At 40.5% G+C, this 16,574-nt stretch overlaps 1 long non-coding RNA gene and 2 pseudogenes across 1 annotated transcript; all 3 read left to right on the forward strand.

The window, feature by feature from the left end:
* LOC109464222 overlaps positions 1 to 6,905 on the forward strand; it is a 10,154-nt pseudogene extending 3,249 nt beyond the window's left edge.
* Positions 1 to 16,574, forward strand: part of LOC109464198 — a 34,281-nt pseudogene that overhangs the window by 10,477 nt on the left and 7,230 nt on the right.
* On the forward strand, positions 465 to 1,627 carry LOC109464223. Its single transcript, XR_002139874.1, has 3 exons — positions 465 to 527; positions 1,027 to 1,146; positions 1,558 to 1,627. It is a non-coding gene; the product is annotated as an uncharacterized LOC109464223 (long non-coding RNA).

The following is a 16,574-nucleotide window of genomic DNA, read 5'->3' on the forward strand; positions in this document are numbered from 1 at the left end:
TACATAAAACTTTTCTATATATATATGTGTGTCTGTGTTTATGTATACATATATGCATACATACATACATATATACATATATATGTTAATATATATTTTAAACATGAAAGCATGAAACTTTTCAGCAAAGTCCATTCACACGATGGATAATTAGGTTTTAATAAAGAAAAGTCGACATCCGGGCACTGTACACCATGGACTTAGCTCTGATTGGCCAGGTAGCGTACGCATGCGTACTACAGTGGCGCTTAGTTAGAAACCGTTAGAGGAAATGGCGGACAGTCGGTGGAGAAATCAGGCGTTTACATCGCTTTTTGTGCGATATATGGCACCGCCGGAGTCTACGATGATGGGCAATCGTGTTTGGAGAGGCTTGAGAGTCGAGGGGAAATGCGATGTTATTCCACACGCCCGGAATAGCGACGCTACGAGCGGAGCAATCTTCGTCGCCCCCCTCCCCCTTACCCGAAGCCCGTCTGCCAGCAAAATAATTTTGACCAAACATAACGGACGGTCCTTCTAGTTCGGTAAGTGCGAGAGTACATATTAGAAGATGTATTTAAAACAAATCAGTCATGATCCTGCTCGTCTTCTTGATATGTAATCAGCAGAAGCATAGAATGCCGAACTATTAACTAGTCTAATCTGCCCCTAGGCCCTCCCTAATAATAGTCATAGATATTTTTATGGGAAAAATAAACTCATGCCGGTCAACGGTCAATAGGCATTCGTGTTGGGTTTAAGCAAGGACCATGGTTTAAGATATGAAGCATTTCTTCACAGCAAACACATAGCCAATCGTGTCGATGAAAAGAGGAAGTGATAAAAAATTATGTGATGTATTTGTTCCACACAAAATGATTGTGTTTAGGCTATTCAGCTACAGCTAATATCTGTTAATACATGTAAAAATTTAGATCAAGTTATATGTGTATTGAGGATGCTCACTTATTTCTGAGAAGTAGAACCATGTGGCACATTTTGTCACCTGTGTCATAATTTTTTTCCCTTTCTACATACCTCCAGGAGATCATATGTTCCTCCAAAATCCAGCAGAGATTGTAAGGACAGTCCGGAACAGGGCAAGGCAAAGCAGCTGCTAGAACTCAGCCTCTGAGTACCTGACTACTGCTACAGGCACCATAGGTAAGACTACAGCCCTGCATACTCATTAGTATCACCACACTTTAAATCAGTGTTCCTGAACAAATTTTAGATATAGGCACACGGGGTCAGGTACAGTACAGGTCCTGAACTGAAGGGTGCTGATACTGATAATTAGAGCTGTACAGTTTGCCACCTAATGCCACAGACTTTATTGAAGATCAACCATTATTTGATCATGGAGGAACATCTGTACACGGGTACCTAAAATTTGTTTAAGTACACACCTGATGATTAATGTCTGTATAGTATATACTGTTTGCTTTGCAAATTCTTATTAAGTTAGTCTTGACAGCATAGAATGGACAGGTCATAATCATTGTGACATGGTCCTTAGACTATAGTGATATGGCTTGATGTTTCATGATACTTTTGTATGGTTTTGCCGTACAGGACCCGACTCACCACAAGGACTCTAAACCAGCACCAAGACATCCAGCATGCAGACACAGAAGAGACATCCCCAGGGTTGGACAAGTTTTCAAAAATTCACTTGCCGTATTGGGCAAGTCCCTGGTCATTTCCACTTGCCCGAACCAACTTTTCACTTGCCCAAAATATGAAGCATTTCTATGCATTTTACTAGCAGAAATTATTTTTTAAATTATTATAATAGAGTTTAAAATGTTGGATGCTTAATTTATCAAAATTGATTGAAACTTGGTCGAAATACTGCAGGGGCTATACATGTACTTTGCATCAAAAAAATTTACTTGCCCAATCGGGCAAGTACAGGGGGATATTCACTTGCCCGAACAGTACTTTTACTTGCCCTGGGCAAGTGGGCAATGGGACTTGTCCAACCCTGATCCCTGTATCTTACCCAGAGCGTGTTGACAGCAGTGGAGTCAGATGTAGATAGGAATGGGGAGAGGATGACAACACCTTCATTTTTATACGTGATGGTTGTAATTGAGTATTGGTCACAAACCACAGGGCGCAAACTAATAAGGCCTTCATAGCCTTAGTCATAGCTGCTGACATAGCAGAATATGTAGCAAATTGTACTTCAGTTCAATTGTACAATACAGCAGTGAATATTATCTTGTAGTGATGATGATAATGGTGATACATATCACAGGTCAGTTTCCTTGTTTTATGATTCTTTGAATAGTTTGCTAAGCCTGCATGTGGCTGTTGTACAGGAGGAATCTCTAAATCTGTAGGGGGACCTATTTACAGCCTTAATCAGGGGCGTGCTCCTGTTTAAAGCCTTATTATTAGGTGCATGTCCCTTTTTAACACCTTATTTAGGGGCGCGCCCCTGTTTAAGGCTTTATTCAGGGGCGCGCCCCTGTTTAAGGCTTTATTCAGGGGCGCGCCCCTGTTTAAGGCTTTATTCAGGGGCGCGCCTCTTTTTAAAGCCTTTTTCAGGGGTGCTGATATATTTAGATTGTGTCTGCAGATATTCTGTGACGTTAAATGTCTTTCATGATAAATGCTGCATGCAATTATTTCTTGTTTAACATGATTTTCATGTTTGTAAGAAAAGGTATGTGATAAAACTATAACTTAAGTATTTGCAATGCAGCATACCTTTTAGAAATTGTTACTCCCAATGTCTCTCAATTCTATCCAATAAATATATTTGAGTTCTCCCTAAAACCCAGTTCTTGTGCTTGTAATTCATTTCTAAATGTGGGTATATGGGGGGGGAGGGTATAGTGCAAAATCATTCTGGTAAAGGCATGGCAAATCTGGTAAATCTAGTGTAAATATGGGTAAATTTGACTAAATGTCAGAAATACTACACCTGGTAAATCTCGGTAAATGTCGTAAACGCACCTGAGGAATACCCGTATGGTAAATCTCGCTAAATGCCCTCAATATATGTCAGAAATACCGCGTACGGTAAATCTTGCTAAATATACCTTTACCTGGACCTGGTAAATGTGGGTAAAGAGGATAAACATTACCCGCTTTACCATGCTGGTATACCGGTGTTATAGTTGCACATTTACCGATGGGTAAATCTCCGGTAAATCTAACCTTTACCCGGCTTTACATTACATTTACCCCTGTGGTAAATCCGACTTTTCGTGCAGTGGACGCCGCGGGTATGGGCCACATCGAAGGGAAGACCTTGCGGAGTCAATGTAAGTTGGTTGTTGTGTATTTTTGTTCACATCCGTTGTCCAGTACTACTGCATGAACGATAAGGCGTGGTGATTACAGCGCATCTTTACCTTTACAATGATAGTGCCTAAGATGTTGTGATTCTTGTAGTCATTCGGCGAAGTTTTTCAAACTCAATAAGAGCCTGCATGTCCTTTTTTGTAAAGACGTAATCAGGCATTTTTAGCCTTCGTAATCCGTAGGCCGCCGTCCAAAATCAAACGTAATTCGTAATCAGTACATTAGCCGTAATTGGTTGTTTTCATTCTACGTAAAGCGTAGGCAGTTACCTTTATGCAACGTAAAACGTAATCAGTAAAAGCAGGCGATGGCGTTTGAGAGGGCTAAAATAAAAATTTTCCAAGGAAAGTTCAATCAAAGTCGTTCCCCGCCTTACCAAATTTCATGTCGCCGCTGCTGACAAAGAAATCTGGCCCTGATCTAGATCGTCATCAGCTCTGAGAATTAAACGCAACTTGCGTAATCAGCGGCGGAAATTTTGCGTCATTCGTAATCACTACACACACCCATCCCATACAATAATTATTCAACGAAATACTCTTCAAGTTCAAGCATGGGTTTGTGGGGAAGATTGTGAACGTTTTGATATGCCCCGCTTTTTTTCTGTTGCTGCCCCCACCAACATAACGAACCATTGTATACATGTATGGCGTTTCGGATCAGAATGTGTACAGCCAGGTTGTGGCGGAGTTTGCAGAATCGTCAATGGCCCTGGCATTACGAGAGGTAATGGGATGTTTGTCAGTGATGGCATATTATTGTTTTTGATCGTCAGATCTTTCTTATCCCCTGTTTTGACAGTCTAGTCTTGTGTCAACACTAACATTACCAAGCTGCATACGCATGTTATTGTGCAAATGTCTCTTATCAGATAAGATAAATTGGCATGAAAATGCTCATAGAATAGATGTAATACACACAAATGTATATTTGTGGACAAAAATAAGAACATATGGATATGAACCAAAATTCCATTTTCTTAGGAGACGGGAATCCAGGTCATGGTTGACGGCGACGACTTTGCTGGGATCAGCGTCATGTCGGACGCCAGGCACTGCTGGCGCAAGAATGCCAAGTTCTCGGATGTGGCATTTCTTGGAGACAGGTATGCAGTTTTTCATGACAACTTACCTTGGCCCCTTTCCAAGTCCATATGGTGGCAAAACATCAAAAGACTACATCTTCACAACAGATATCAATCAATCTTTCATTTTCCAGTTGTCGTACATTAGTATGAATATGTGTATGACTCAGGCAACAATTAGATAAAGGATCTGGAACAGCTAGAATCCCCATTGGGCAAACTAAAATGCGCTTTATATATTTTTGTGACTGCTTCATGTAAATCTATGTTTTCATTTCCCAATTTATTTTTACCTTCTAGCTAATAACATTTGCTATTGTGAAATTCCCTGCCCTCCAGGACACATCGTGTGATCAAAGTGATCACAGTGTCGCGGGATGAGGAGCGCTACGCACAGAACCATGAGCTGGTGGGCACCAAAAAGTTTTACGACTGGGCGGACGAGAACGGTAAACTTCTTGAATGTCCGTTTCCTTTACCTGAAAAATACGAAATACACAGGTTGAGACTGGCACCAAGAAATGTACATGCTTTGTGTTCACAGTTCCTATGTTTGACACCGTACTGTTCGTGACAATTCTATGATTGAATAGAGTTTTTTTTTTTCAGCTGTAAACATCCTGGTGCACGCCCACGACAACAACAAGAGCATCAACAAGTTGGTGGAGGAGAGGGCAGCCCAGGGCCACCGCTGCGTCAATGGCAATGACACATAGCATGGTATGTGATGTGAAAATGCTAAACGTTTGTTCATAGATCGATATGGCCAAAGAACAATGCATTGAGGGACAGTTGTACGAGATATGATTCCCATACATGAAATTAAAATTCAAACTGCAAATATTTTTTTGTTATTCAGAAAAACAGTTTTAAATAGAAATGAAAGGATACAAAGTGACTGCGACCTCAAGTCAGACACAACTTATCACAGCCTCGAAAAATAAAGGTACTTGTAATTTGTAATCGATTCAATTGATGTCCTTCTTTCAGCCACTAAGGGTATTGCCAAGGCAATGAAGAGTATCACTACGGGGCCCAGGTACAAGGAGGGGGTGACTTGGCATCATGAGCTCACAGACAAAGGTAATGTTTTTTAGAATGGCTCTAGTGGCAGATTTTTCTTCTTTATGCAAGGACCTTGTTTTCTCTTTTTTTTTCATTTCATTTGAGAAATGTTTGTTTTGTAGCCGGATCTGTGAAGACCCACGTGTACTGGGCAATGAAGAACTGCGCTCTAGATGCAGGAAGGCTGCGGGGCTACATTGATAACATCGTCAACCACTACAAGGTAATGCAATTTCTCAGATTACTGCTTCCTTCTCAAAACTATTGATGTATTACTTCTGTTCCAACCTCAAATAGCGTAACTATTGTACAGAGTTCAAAACTTGTTCCGACTGAAAACGTTTTTGCCATCATCATCACCACCATCATTTTCGTGACCTCATTAGAACCATTCTATATCAATTAACAGAGTACACATTTTATTATTTTCGTACCCTCACCAAGAACGACCACACCGCCTGCCATCACACGTCCACCTGCAAGGTAAACGGGGACGCGTACGAGCCTAGAAAGGTGCCCATCGAGGACCCCAAGGCAGAGAAGCTGCTCCTAGACTTCCTACACACTACGGTGGTGTACAAGAACGCGGAGAACTACGTGCACGTAAGCCATCTTTGTGACTAAAATATTGGCTAAATACTGGAATAGTCATATGATCTGGCCATTACTTCGTGTATTGTAGTGTCTGTGTGATCAGCGGAACATTGAATGAATAACATATTTCTGCAATTGAGGTATTCAAATAATATGCATTTCAATACAGCAGAGTGAATGAGAGAAAAATTCAGACATACAGACAGAGAAAGAGATTGTCTATCTTGCAAATCATTCCTCATACCAAATTCCAAACCGCATCACGTATGTAACTCCCTTACCCTGGTCCGTAATAGTGCTAACGATTATTAAATGCTGATCGACTTTTTACCCTCTTCCCATAGGCCAAAGACACACACTACGTTGAATCATTCAACAATGCGCTGCTTATATATCATGACAAGCGCATATCCTTTGGGTTGGAGAGCTATCTGATGCGTATCAACCTGGCCGTTCTGGACTGGGTAAGACATGGTATTCAGTGCTTGTTGTTTTAAACAAGTCATGTTTTCTTTTTCATATTAGTAGTCACTAGGCAGTGATAGTCAGTATTGCTACCTAAAAGGATAATCACTGCAAAAAACTAGGAAGCCATATGCATGCTTTATATTTCAGTGTATGAAAATGACCTTCTCTTTTTACTTGACAAATCGTAGAACGAGAACGTGGACCGGGACCACACGTCGGAGTGGGAGTGTGAGGACGCGACTGCTCCAAGACGTCGGGAAAATAAGAAGCAACTGGTGGAGAAGAAATACATCTTCCGGAAGAAAGTGTGGGAAGAATTCATGAGGAGAATTTACATGCCGAACCAGGTAGAGGTTAGAGTTACGGATGAGCCACCTGCAGACGACTAGGTGACTGATCTGCAACTCTAACCTCTACCTCATGGGTTCGGCATGTAAATTCTCCTGGCCACGAACACGTTCTTCCCGAAGATGATTTCTTTTTCCCACACGTTCTGCCTCGGCACGTTTTCCGGGTTTATTGGTTTTTTTTCGTGTGTTCAAAACAATACTAGTAGCGTCATAGTTTACCCAGAACATTTTAGCCTCAGTTAGCTCTCTTTTTCTTTTGTCGTGATATATCAACAATGCACTGTTTCATCTGAGTTTGGAAGTAAAGTAAAGCAACATATCCCATCAAAATGTTTTGTACTGCAAGTCAAAAGTTATAATGTTGTAATGTGCGTTACATTGTATTGTAAGTTTTTCATGTACTACTGTGTAGTTTCCGACATTGTGAATACAACTTTTCTAGAGTCTGTTCAATGTTGCGAGCTCCTGTACGGATGTACTAATAACGCATGTAAGAATACGCATGTGTGTTAGTAGACATATCGAAAATTTCTAAGTCCTTTGGATATTGCCGTGTACATAATGCTATAGCCATTGACTCAGCAGCTGGGCGAGCTCACGTTTGACAAACCGATGTGTTATATCGAAATCAGTGTACGTGTACATGAAGGATATTTACACGATTGTTCCTTGTAGCATTATGGAAACGTATGTATGTCTTTTTCATGCCACCTTTTGTAAATAATTTAAATCCTTTCTAGATTGTTAGCTTTGTTCATTGTACGAACACTAGTTTCAGTTACGTAGCGAACTCCTAGACAGGAGAGTCAGATGTACGACCAACTTTTGTAAATAATGTAAATACTGTCCATAAAGACAGGCTTTGCTGTCTTTGTTCCTTGTACAAACACTAGTTTCATACGTAGCGAACTCCTGGAGAATCAGATGTACGTCTTTTTCAGACCAACTTTTGTAAATAATGTAAATACTGCCCATAAAGACAGGCTTTGTTGGCATTGCAACATTGTACCAACACTACTTTCAGTTACACATGTTCGTAGCGAAATCCTGGAGAGGTATGTATATCTTTTTCATATCACCTTTTGTAAATAATTATCGTAAAAAGTTTGTCCATAATGACAGGCTTTGTTTTCTTTGTTCCTTGTACGAACACTACATTCATACGTAGCGATATCACCATTGAGTTTCCAGTCCAGACCGCCGCAAACTTACCTTGGTATCTTGAGATATCGGCATTTCGTTGCTTCAGCACGTGGAAGTCTCCCCCTCCCACGTCCATTGTTATGGTTTGACATGAGCAGCGCGACTTTCAATATATCCATACTTCTTCGTTGCATTTTAAAACTTTGAAATTATTCAACAGCAAATGATTCAATGATGCATAAATGCTTAGAGATATTCTAACACTTTGTCCTAATTCATCTAACGTCAACAAAAAGATCGGAGAAATGAAAAAAAAAATGGCAAAAAAGATGGCGACATGTTGAGAACATGCCAACAGCAATCTGCTACTGGAGCTGTACATTGTTGTTGAGGAAGCGCGCGATCGGACATCCTCCACGTTGATATTATGCTTTTGTCACATTCGCACTTCCCTCTGAAATGAAGGCTCGTGTTGGTAGCCGCACAGTTGCATGGCTGGTTTAAAATTGCTTTAGAAAAATCTGCCGATTTTTTTTCACGCAAGCCAGCTCAAGAACTTGGGGGCGTTTGGTCGACCGCTGCATGACCCCGTGACGTGACCCAGGGAGGCCCGCAGGATAGCGCGAAGAATAGTCACAATAAAACGATCCCTACAAAAATGCGACATGCATGTTCAAAAGTAAACAAGAATTAAATCAAGATAATAATTTTATTCACTGTCTCAGACTTTAATATATGTAAAAGATTGAATTCGTATACATTTTATTTACTATTGGGTACGTTTGCTTGCATGCGCTGGCTGACATCAAACATGGCGCTGGGTACCGCATATCGGAGATTTGATCGGGCGCACGCAGTACAAAAATAAACAAAACAATGCTGTATTTGCTTCCAGTATTCCAGTCTTGGTACATGGGAGAACCAGAATATTTCAGCTCAGGTAGACGGCTTTCCTTCACCCTCAAACGGGCTTGATGTTTTGATCAGAACGTCCTTGTTTTGATCGAACGTTATGGTACAGACAGGCCGCTCCCGCTGTGGTGCATGGTGTGCTGGCTTTGAACAAACATCAAAGCTTCAAAACAGCGCCTGGTGACTACAATGACAAGTTCTGTTTTTAGTGTTGTAATCATAGCTCTGGTCCGTGGATGCTTTTCTTAGTCTCTAAACTAGGATAGTCAGGCCAGTTTTCCCGACCAGAAGCCCGGTCGGTTGTATGTTTACTTGGGGATTAGTCGCTTCACGGTCGATTGACCGTGGTGGCAGAGGCAGGGGCGGCTGGCAGTCCCCAAGCCACATGATAGCCGGGGCCTAGCCGGGGCCAGGGCGGCCAGCCCAGGACCAGCTGGGGGCAATTATCGCCGATACCAGGTACGGGACCCCCGGGTTTAAGAGGTTCAAAGTAACCTTTTATGTAAAAAAATCGAAGTTGGGATGATTTCTTAGGAAAATAGCCGGAATGTACCTGAACTAATGATATGGTCCGCCATCCTGGATTTTGGCCAATGAAGTCATCAAATTAGCATATATTTTATGTATGATAAAAATTACATAAATTTATATAAGATGTTTTTAGTATTAACAATGATGTGTACATTAACATAAAAGCCTGAAAATTTCATTACGTCAAAATTATTTATTTTTGCATGAAATGCTTGTCAGCAACCCGTTGCCACGGATACACGAAAAATCATTAATTTATCTCACTGCAATGAATTGTTGGGAACAATATTTTAGGAAAAGTCACAGACCTTGGTGGTTCTAGCACAAGCCGTAAATGAGTTATCCGACATTAAATTTGGCGCGGGCACTTCTAGCCCCCCTCCCGTCGAGATAGGGTTAAAGGGGCATTATGTAAATTTTGGCAACACAAAAAGTATGTTTTCCATTCTTTTCTTTACATAGTACGTTGACTTAACCCAGAATAATACTTAGCAACAAAAAACACAACATCCTTGCTCCTTATACATGTAAGCTTAGAAAACTGTGAATGATCTTCTCTTCTAACCTCTGGCCACACCGCACATATGGTATTGTCCAGTGGTGTGGCCTACCTCCCAGTGGGGCGTCAGTTGACAGCTTACATCGTTTACCAGATTTTTAATTTAATCTTCAACAAAATACACAAAGTTGATAATATATATTCTACCTCATGTGAAAGATACGAGTGTTTTCCAAAGAAGCTAATCTTGTGACATGTGCCCCTGTCTATCAAACCACTGCCTGTTGTCGTTGTTGTTGTCCTGAGCAAACCGGTGGCACCGGGAACTGAACAAGGACTGTTTGAACGCACAAATGTGTCATTAAGTGATAGTAATGTTGATAACACTGAAATTTAGTATAATGAGAATATGTCAAATTTTTGCGCAAAAAAGTTACATAATGCAGCTTTACAGCTATTACCAAATGTCCACGTGGCGTACTATAGCTAGTGTCACTAAAAACATCATAACCATAGCATGTCCAAATAAAGAGACATCAAAACCAAAAGTTCTGCTACAGTGCCACCAAAAGCTGCTACCTTCCAAAGCTGCCAAAATCTAATTTTCATTTTGGTATTTATGACATACCAGCCTACTAGATTTTATGACCCATCCATATCTTCTTGAGTTATCATGTCTAACCATGTGGCAAACAAACGTTACCATATCCATACAGACGTTACCAAAAGCATACCCTTCTAGGCAAAGGGAATAACGTAATTCTCAAAATGCCAACAGACATTGACGATTGCGCCTCCAATCCGTGCCAAAATGGCGGGAGTTGTCATGACGACATCAACTCCTACCACTGCGTCTGCCCAGTCGGTTATCAAGGAGACCACTGCGAGACAGGTTAGTATAATAGCAATATGGTATTTTTGAAACGCGTACTTAAAAACGTTTAACTTGCCGATGTCTCTGTAACTAAACAGTAAATTAACTATCCTCATTGTATGAATGGACGCTACTTCTCCGCTTACCGCAGGGTGGTCCTAGACGTCCTTGGATCGATACTCGGACTATCCAGAACCGTGCCTAACCCTAACCCATTCAGACGTAGATATACATGTAGATAGGCACGGTGCTGGATACAGTAGCGCTATAGCAAGACGAACGTGACTGCCAATGCCCTCCTCGTCTTTTTGTGACCTCAGGTTGCAATGACGTTTTGGGCCGCGTAGTCATCCTATGAATCCATATATGGTGCTGTTGCATTCCAAAACGTGTTCCATTCCAAAACATGATTTGGAATAACATGTTTTGGAATGCAACACGTGCTAATAACATCCGTGTAATGCTTAGCATTGTTTTTGCATATTCTAGCAAAAGCGTTTTGCCATACTCAGACCGAGACAAGCCATTTTGTCCTAATGTTTTCCTACTTTGTTTCCACCTGTTTTATCTAGATACTAACTGGTGTTCCGAGATCCAGTGTGCACATGGTTTTGTCTGCCAGGACTTCGTGTTCTACTATGTTTGCGTCCGTGAGTACACTTTTCCATTATGGTGTAACAGTTAGAGGTAAAGCCATCTTGAAGCGACCCGTATCATTGAATAACATAAAATCATAACCATAAAATTTGACTACTACTGACATAGGCGTTTTTTTTACTGTAAAAAGTCAGTTTTCTGATTAAAATTAAAAGATTTTTGCCAAACTCTTTGCGATGCTTTATACGAATATTCATGTCACAATCCATGTCTTCATGATTTTAACCCTGCCTAGACCGGGGGGCCCGGTCTAGGTAGGCTTAAGTGACCTATCCTTCTTTTTCTAGCAAGTATTGATACATTTTAAGCAACTTATCGTCCTTTGAAATTCATACTGGTAAGTACGGTACTTTGTAATTATATTTTAGTCTTAGTATCTTGAAACATTGATTACAACAATCTCCATTGTTTGCATGTAGACCCATCTTCCGTCGCCCGCGGGTTCCCGTACCAGTGCAGCAGCGCCTCCTGTCCGGACGGCATGTACTGCACCCAGGAGGGCGTGGCAGCCTACTCCTGCAGGCCTGATGAGTAACGTCATGACCGATCCCTCCCACGTGACGACAAGCAGCAAATGGCTGCCTACATGCGTGTCTTGAACGTTTGCCGAGTATTTGTTTGGTCTGATTTAGATTTTAACTAGAGAGAGTAGATATTAGATTCAATAAAGCACAGAAAAATCATATTCCTAGTTTCTGTCCATTTTTGACTCCGTGTACATGTTTGGACTTTGCATCCTGACGAAAGAAAAGAAGTATAATATTGCATGTAAAAGCCCTTAAACATGGTGTGTGCCCTTTAGGTATAGACATTTGTGGACACACATCGATATCTTTTGAAGTAAGCTAAATCATGAAAAGTGTCATAATAGAATTGACCGTCCAAGAGGTTGACACCCGGGCGTCAGGAGTCCAAAGTTCAAAGTCCACGCGTATCCCAAACCGTGCCTCACTCTTACCTTGACACATATAAGGATAAAACTGGATAGGCATAGAACTAGATTGGCATAGAATTACATAGGCATAGGCTAGAACTTTTTTTCAAATAAGCATAGATTCTGAACTAGATGAAGATGACAATGACTAGATGGGAATGGTTCTGGATACAATATAGGATAGCAACCTCTGTACTCATGTCATGTCAATCGCCGGCATAACGTTCACCCCCAAGTAACTTCTCCGTCTGTATAATCATTCCCGTTACAAGGTCTGATTCGTGCGGGGGATCAGCAGGTTTCAATGGGAGAGTTTGGATAGCTTATACTAAAAGTTCACTAGCAACAATCGTACGTACTTATATTGCCACGTGTGCTGTATGATGTTACAGCATGTTCTTTGTACGCCGTTCACATAACTACATTCCAAAGAAACTATATATCCAGAACCATGACCTAAATCCTAACCCTAACCTATTCAGGCACTGAACTGGATCATCAGAGTAAATGGGCACTGCCACTGTTCTGGATACTATATACTATCCAACCCCTATACTCTGTCATGTCAATCGGCCTACAGGGCGTTGACCCTAAGTAGCACCTACGCCTTCGTGCAAGGGATTAAGAGTTTTCAATGGAAGAGTTTGCATAGATTAAAACACGTACAGTCGCACAAAACACGAACTCACTACTATTGCCAAGTGTGCTTTATGTTGTTACGGCATGCAATGTTACGACATGAAACGTTACTGAACTTCATACCAAAGGCAATGGCCGATTGACTCCACCACTGTACAATTGACGTATCTTATGACATGCGTTTATTAGGACGTTTCTTTGCTTACATAGTGGCATACCAATGGTCGATAGTGACATACCTCTTCCTTATAAAGGTAGGGAAACCTTGTAAAATGCTGTTGGTAATATTTATCTGTAACGAAATGAATCGTTTGGGAGCGTCTGAGAAGTATAAATGTTGCTGGCATCAAACAGACCGTAATTACTATGGCATCAGCTCAACACACCCGTCCCAACAACACCGCCCGTTACCAGGTTTGCTTCATGCAAGGATTACTCAGTCAGATTAACCGTTATTATTATAATTAATGCACCAATTTTGAGAGACTTAAACAGGTAACGTTATAGCGCTTGAAACACGAAGCCACTACTATTGCCAAGTGTGCTTCAAGGATTTACCAACTCAAGTTGCGATTTAGATAAAATTGAGAATGAGTATCATTTTGTAGTCGATTGTACGTAATGAGTAATGAGTAATAGTAATGAGATAGATTCCCTATATTCTCATATACTAGATATTTTCCCAGCTTTGGACATTTTAATGAAGTAAAAAAATCAGATTTCTTATGAAACTTGACACACCATGTATTACTAGTTCTATATGCCCGTACACCCATAACTGCGTCAAGAAGCGAGAAAAAGTCGAACATGTATATAGTAGACCACATTAGTATGTATAGTTTAAGTGTAATTGCTATATCTTTTTCCTTGTCTATTCATGGTCTGTACTTAGCTTGTTAAAGCACAAATGTACAATAAAGGTCTTTCATATATTCATTCATTCATTCATTCATTCATTCATTCAAAGGGGTACGGCATGTAGGATTACGGCATATACTTATTAACTACATGCCAGAGGCAATGACCGACTGTAATTTTGGACTCATGCCACTTTACAATTGACGTATCTTATAATATCCTCTTATCAGGACATTTCTTTGCTTACATAGTGGCGAACCAAGGGTCGACATATTTTCAAATGCATTGATATCTAACGGTGAAGACATGGATATGTTTTCAGTGGTCTAAATGCTATTGGCATCAATCAGACTGTCGTTACTATGGCGCCAGCTCAACACATCCGCCCCCCACAACACCGTTTGCTTTATGCCAGATTACTGAGTCAGATTAACCGTTAATGCACCAGTTATTAGAGACTTAAACACGTAACGTTACAGCGCTTGAAACACGAACCCACTATTATTGCCAAGTGTTCTTCAAAGGGGTACGGCATACAGGATTACGGCGTATACTTATTAACTACATGCCAGAGGCAATGACCGATTGTAATTTGGACTCCACCACTGTACAATTGACGTATCTTGTGATGTGCTTTTATTAGGACATTTCTTTGCTTATATAGTGGCATACCAAGGATCGACAACATTTTGTAATGCAGGGATATCTAATGATAAAGACATGGATATGTCTTCAGTGGTCTAAATGCTGTTGGCATCAACCAGACAGTCGTTACTACGGCGTCAACACACCCGTCCCCACAACACCGCCCGTTACCAGGTTTGCTTAATGCCAGGATTACTGAGTCAGATTAACCGTTAATGCACCAGTTAGGAGTCCAGGATGCGGCGTGGAATTTACGACGTCATACTCAGGCCTGCACCAATCAGCGCTCAGTATATCCGCGTGTCTGATTGTAACACTTTCATCCTGCAGAAGTAGCTCCACAGTTGAGCTCAGCTCTACAGACGGGCAGGATGTGGAAACTGCTGTTGTTGATCGCGGCTGTAGTCGCCTGGCCGGGCCCGGCACAAGGTAGGTGTACAGTTTGTGATAATAGCTTTTTTATTAGGAGCAACAGTGGGGCTGCGTTTATTGCTTAGTCCTTTTTAGATAGTACAAAAATACAACAAACGCTTGGTAGAGAAAAGATTGCGCACGATCAGTCCGGACATGTTTGAGGACTGTCAAGTTGTGGTAATAATCATTAGGGAGGGAGAAAGCAGAAGATGAAAGCCGTTCATATTAAGAAATACGTCATCACTCATTTATCCACCAGCTACAAATATCCACCACTTTAAAAATAACATGTTTAAGAGACATCCTCGGTTGGGTTAAAGCAGCCTATGGCAACCTATGAGTAGTATTTCATACATATGCCTGTAACTTTTGATAGCTTGGTCGCACCACAACTAAACTTCACACAGTTCTAGTAGTACTTGAAACACATTNGTAAAGATTTTGACAAAAAATGGCCCAAACAAAAAAAAAACAAAAACAATTTTAAAAGCCTCGGGAGTATTTGGTCCTACCTTCATGACAAATTTTTATGTTATTTGGCCCCAAAATGAAGAAATTGAATCCATTTCACAAAATGGCAGGAGGAGAAGAAACATGAGGGAAAACAATACATTTCTCCCATACTACAGTATAGGTTAACCCTATCTAGACCGGGGGGGGGGGCTAAAAGTGCCCGCGCCAACTTTGATGTCACAAAGCATCTGAACGGCTAAGGCTAGAACGACCAAACTTGGTGACTTTTCCTAAAATATTGTTGGCAACAATTTCCTATCATTGGAATAAGATAATGATTTTTTGTGTTGCCATGGCAATGGGTTTCTGACAGGCATTTTTTGTTAAATTTAGTAATTTTTGTTTTAACAATAGAATTTTATGGGTTTTATGTCAAGTTACTCATGGTTTCTAATATTAATAACATCCCATGTAATTTTATGTAAATTTTATCATTAAATATGTATAATTTATGCTAATTTGATGACGTCATTGGCCAAAATCCAAGATGGCGGACCATATCATTAGAACAGGTATATACAGGTTATTTTCCTTAAAATTTCATCAATACTTCCATTTCTTTTTCCAAAAAAAGGTTTAAATGAAGGTCTTTAGTATGTTTACAATGTATTTTAGGCTTTATCACAAAAAAAATATTTTTGAAAATTCAACATTGATGATCCAAGATGGCGGATATCTTATAAATATGTATGACGTCATTTTATGACGTCACCGGTGTTGCTATGGGCAACATAAGACTTAGTACACCCTAATATTCTGTCATAAACACTTTTGGTAAAGTTATGTTGTATACCATTTAGTTTTCAGGGAATAGCCTATCTAGACGGTTTTGGCCAATAAAATCACATTAATGACGTCATAATGACGTCATATTACGTCATAATGACAAAAAAATTGTAGATATGATAAATTTTTACTAGTACACCATCCTCTAAAAATTTGGTAGTCATACGACATACCGTTCGCGAGTTCTGAGGGGGGGGGGTCAAAAGAGCCCTCCCCCCGGTCAAATTTTGCTCAAAAAAGCCTAGATAGGGTTAAATGAAATACCAAAGGCTGTATCGTTGCATTTATTTATCCTTGTTTCATTTTAC

Source organism: Branchiostoma belcheri, unplaced genomic scaffold (genome assembly GCF_001625305.1).
Source record: "Branchiostoma belcheri isolate BF01 breed outbred unplaced genomic scaffold, Haploidv18h27 scaffold134, whole genome shotgun sequence".
In the NCBI taxonomy this organism is placed as follows: Eukaryota; Metazoa; Chordata; class Leptocardii; order Amphioxiformes; family Branchiostomatidae; genus Branchiostoma; species Branchiostoma belcheri.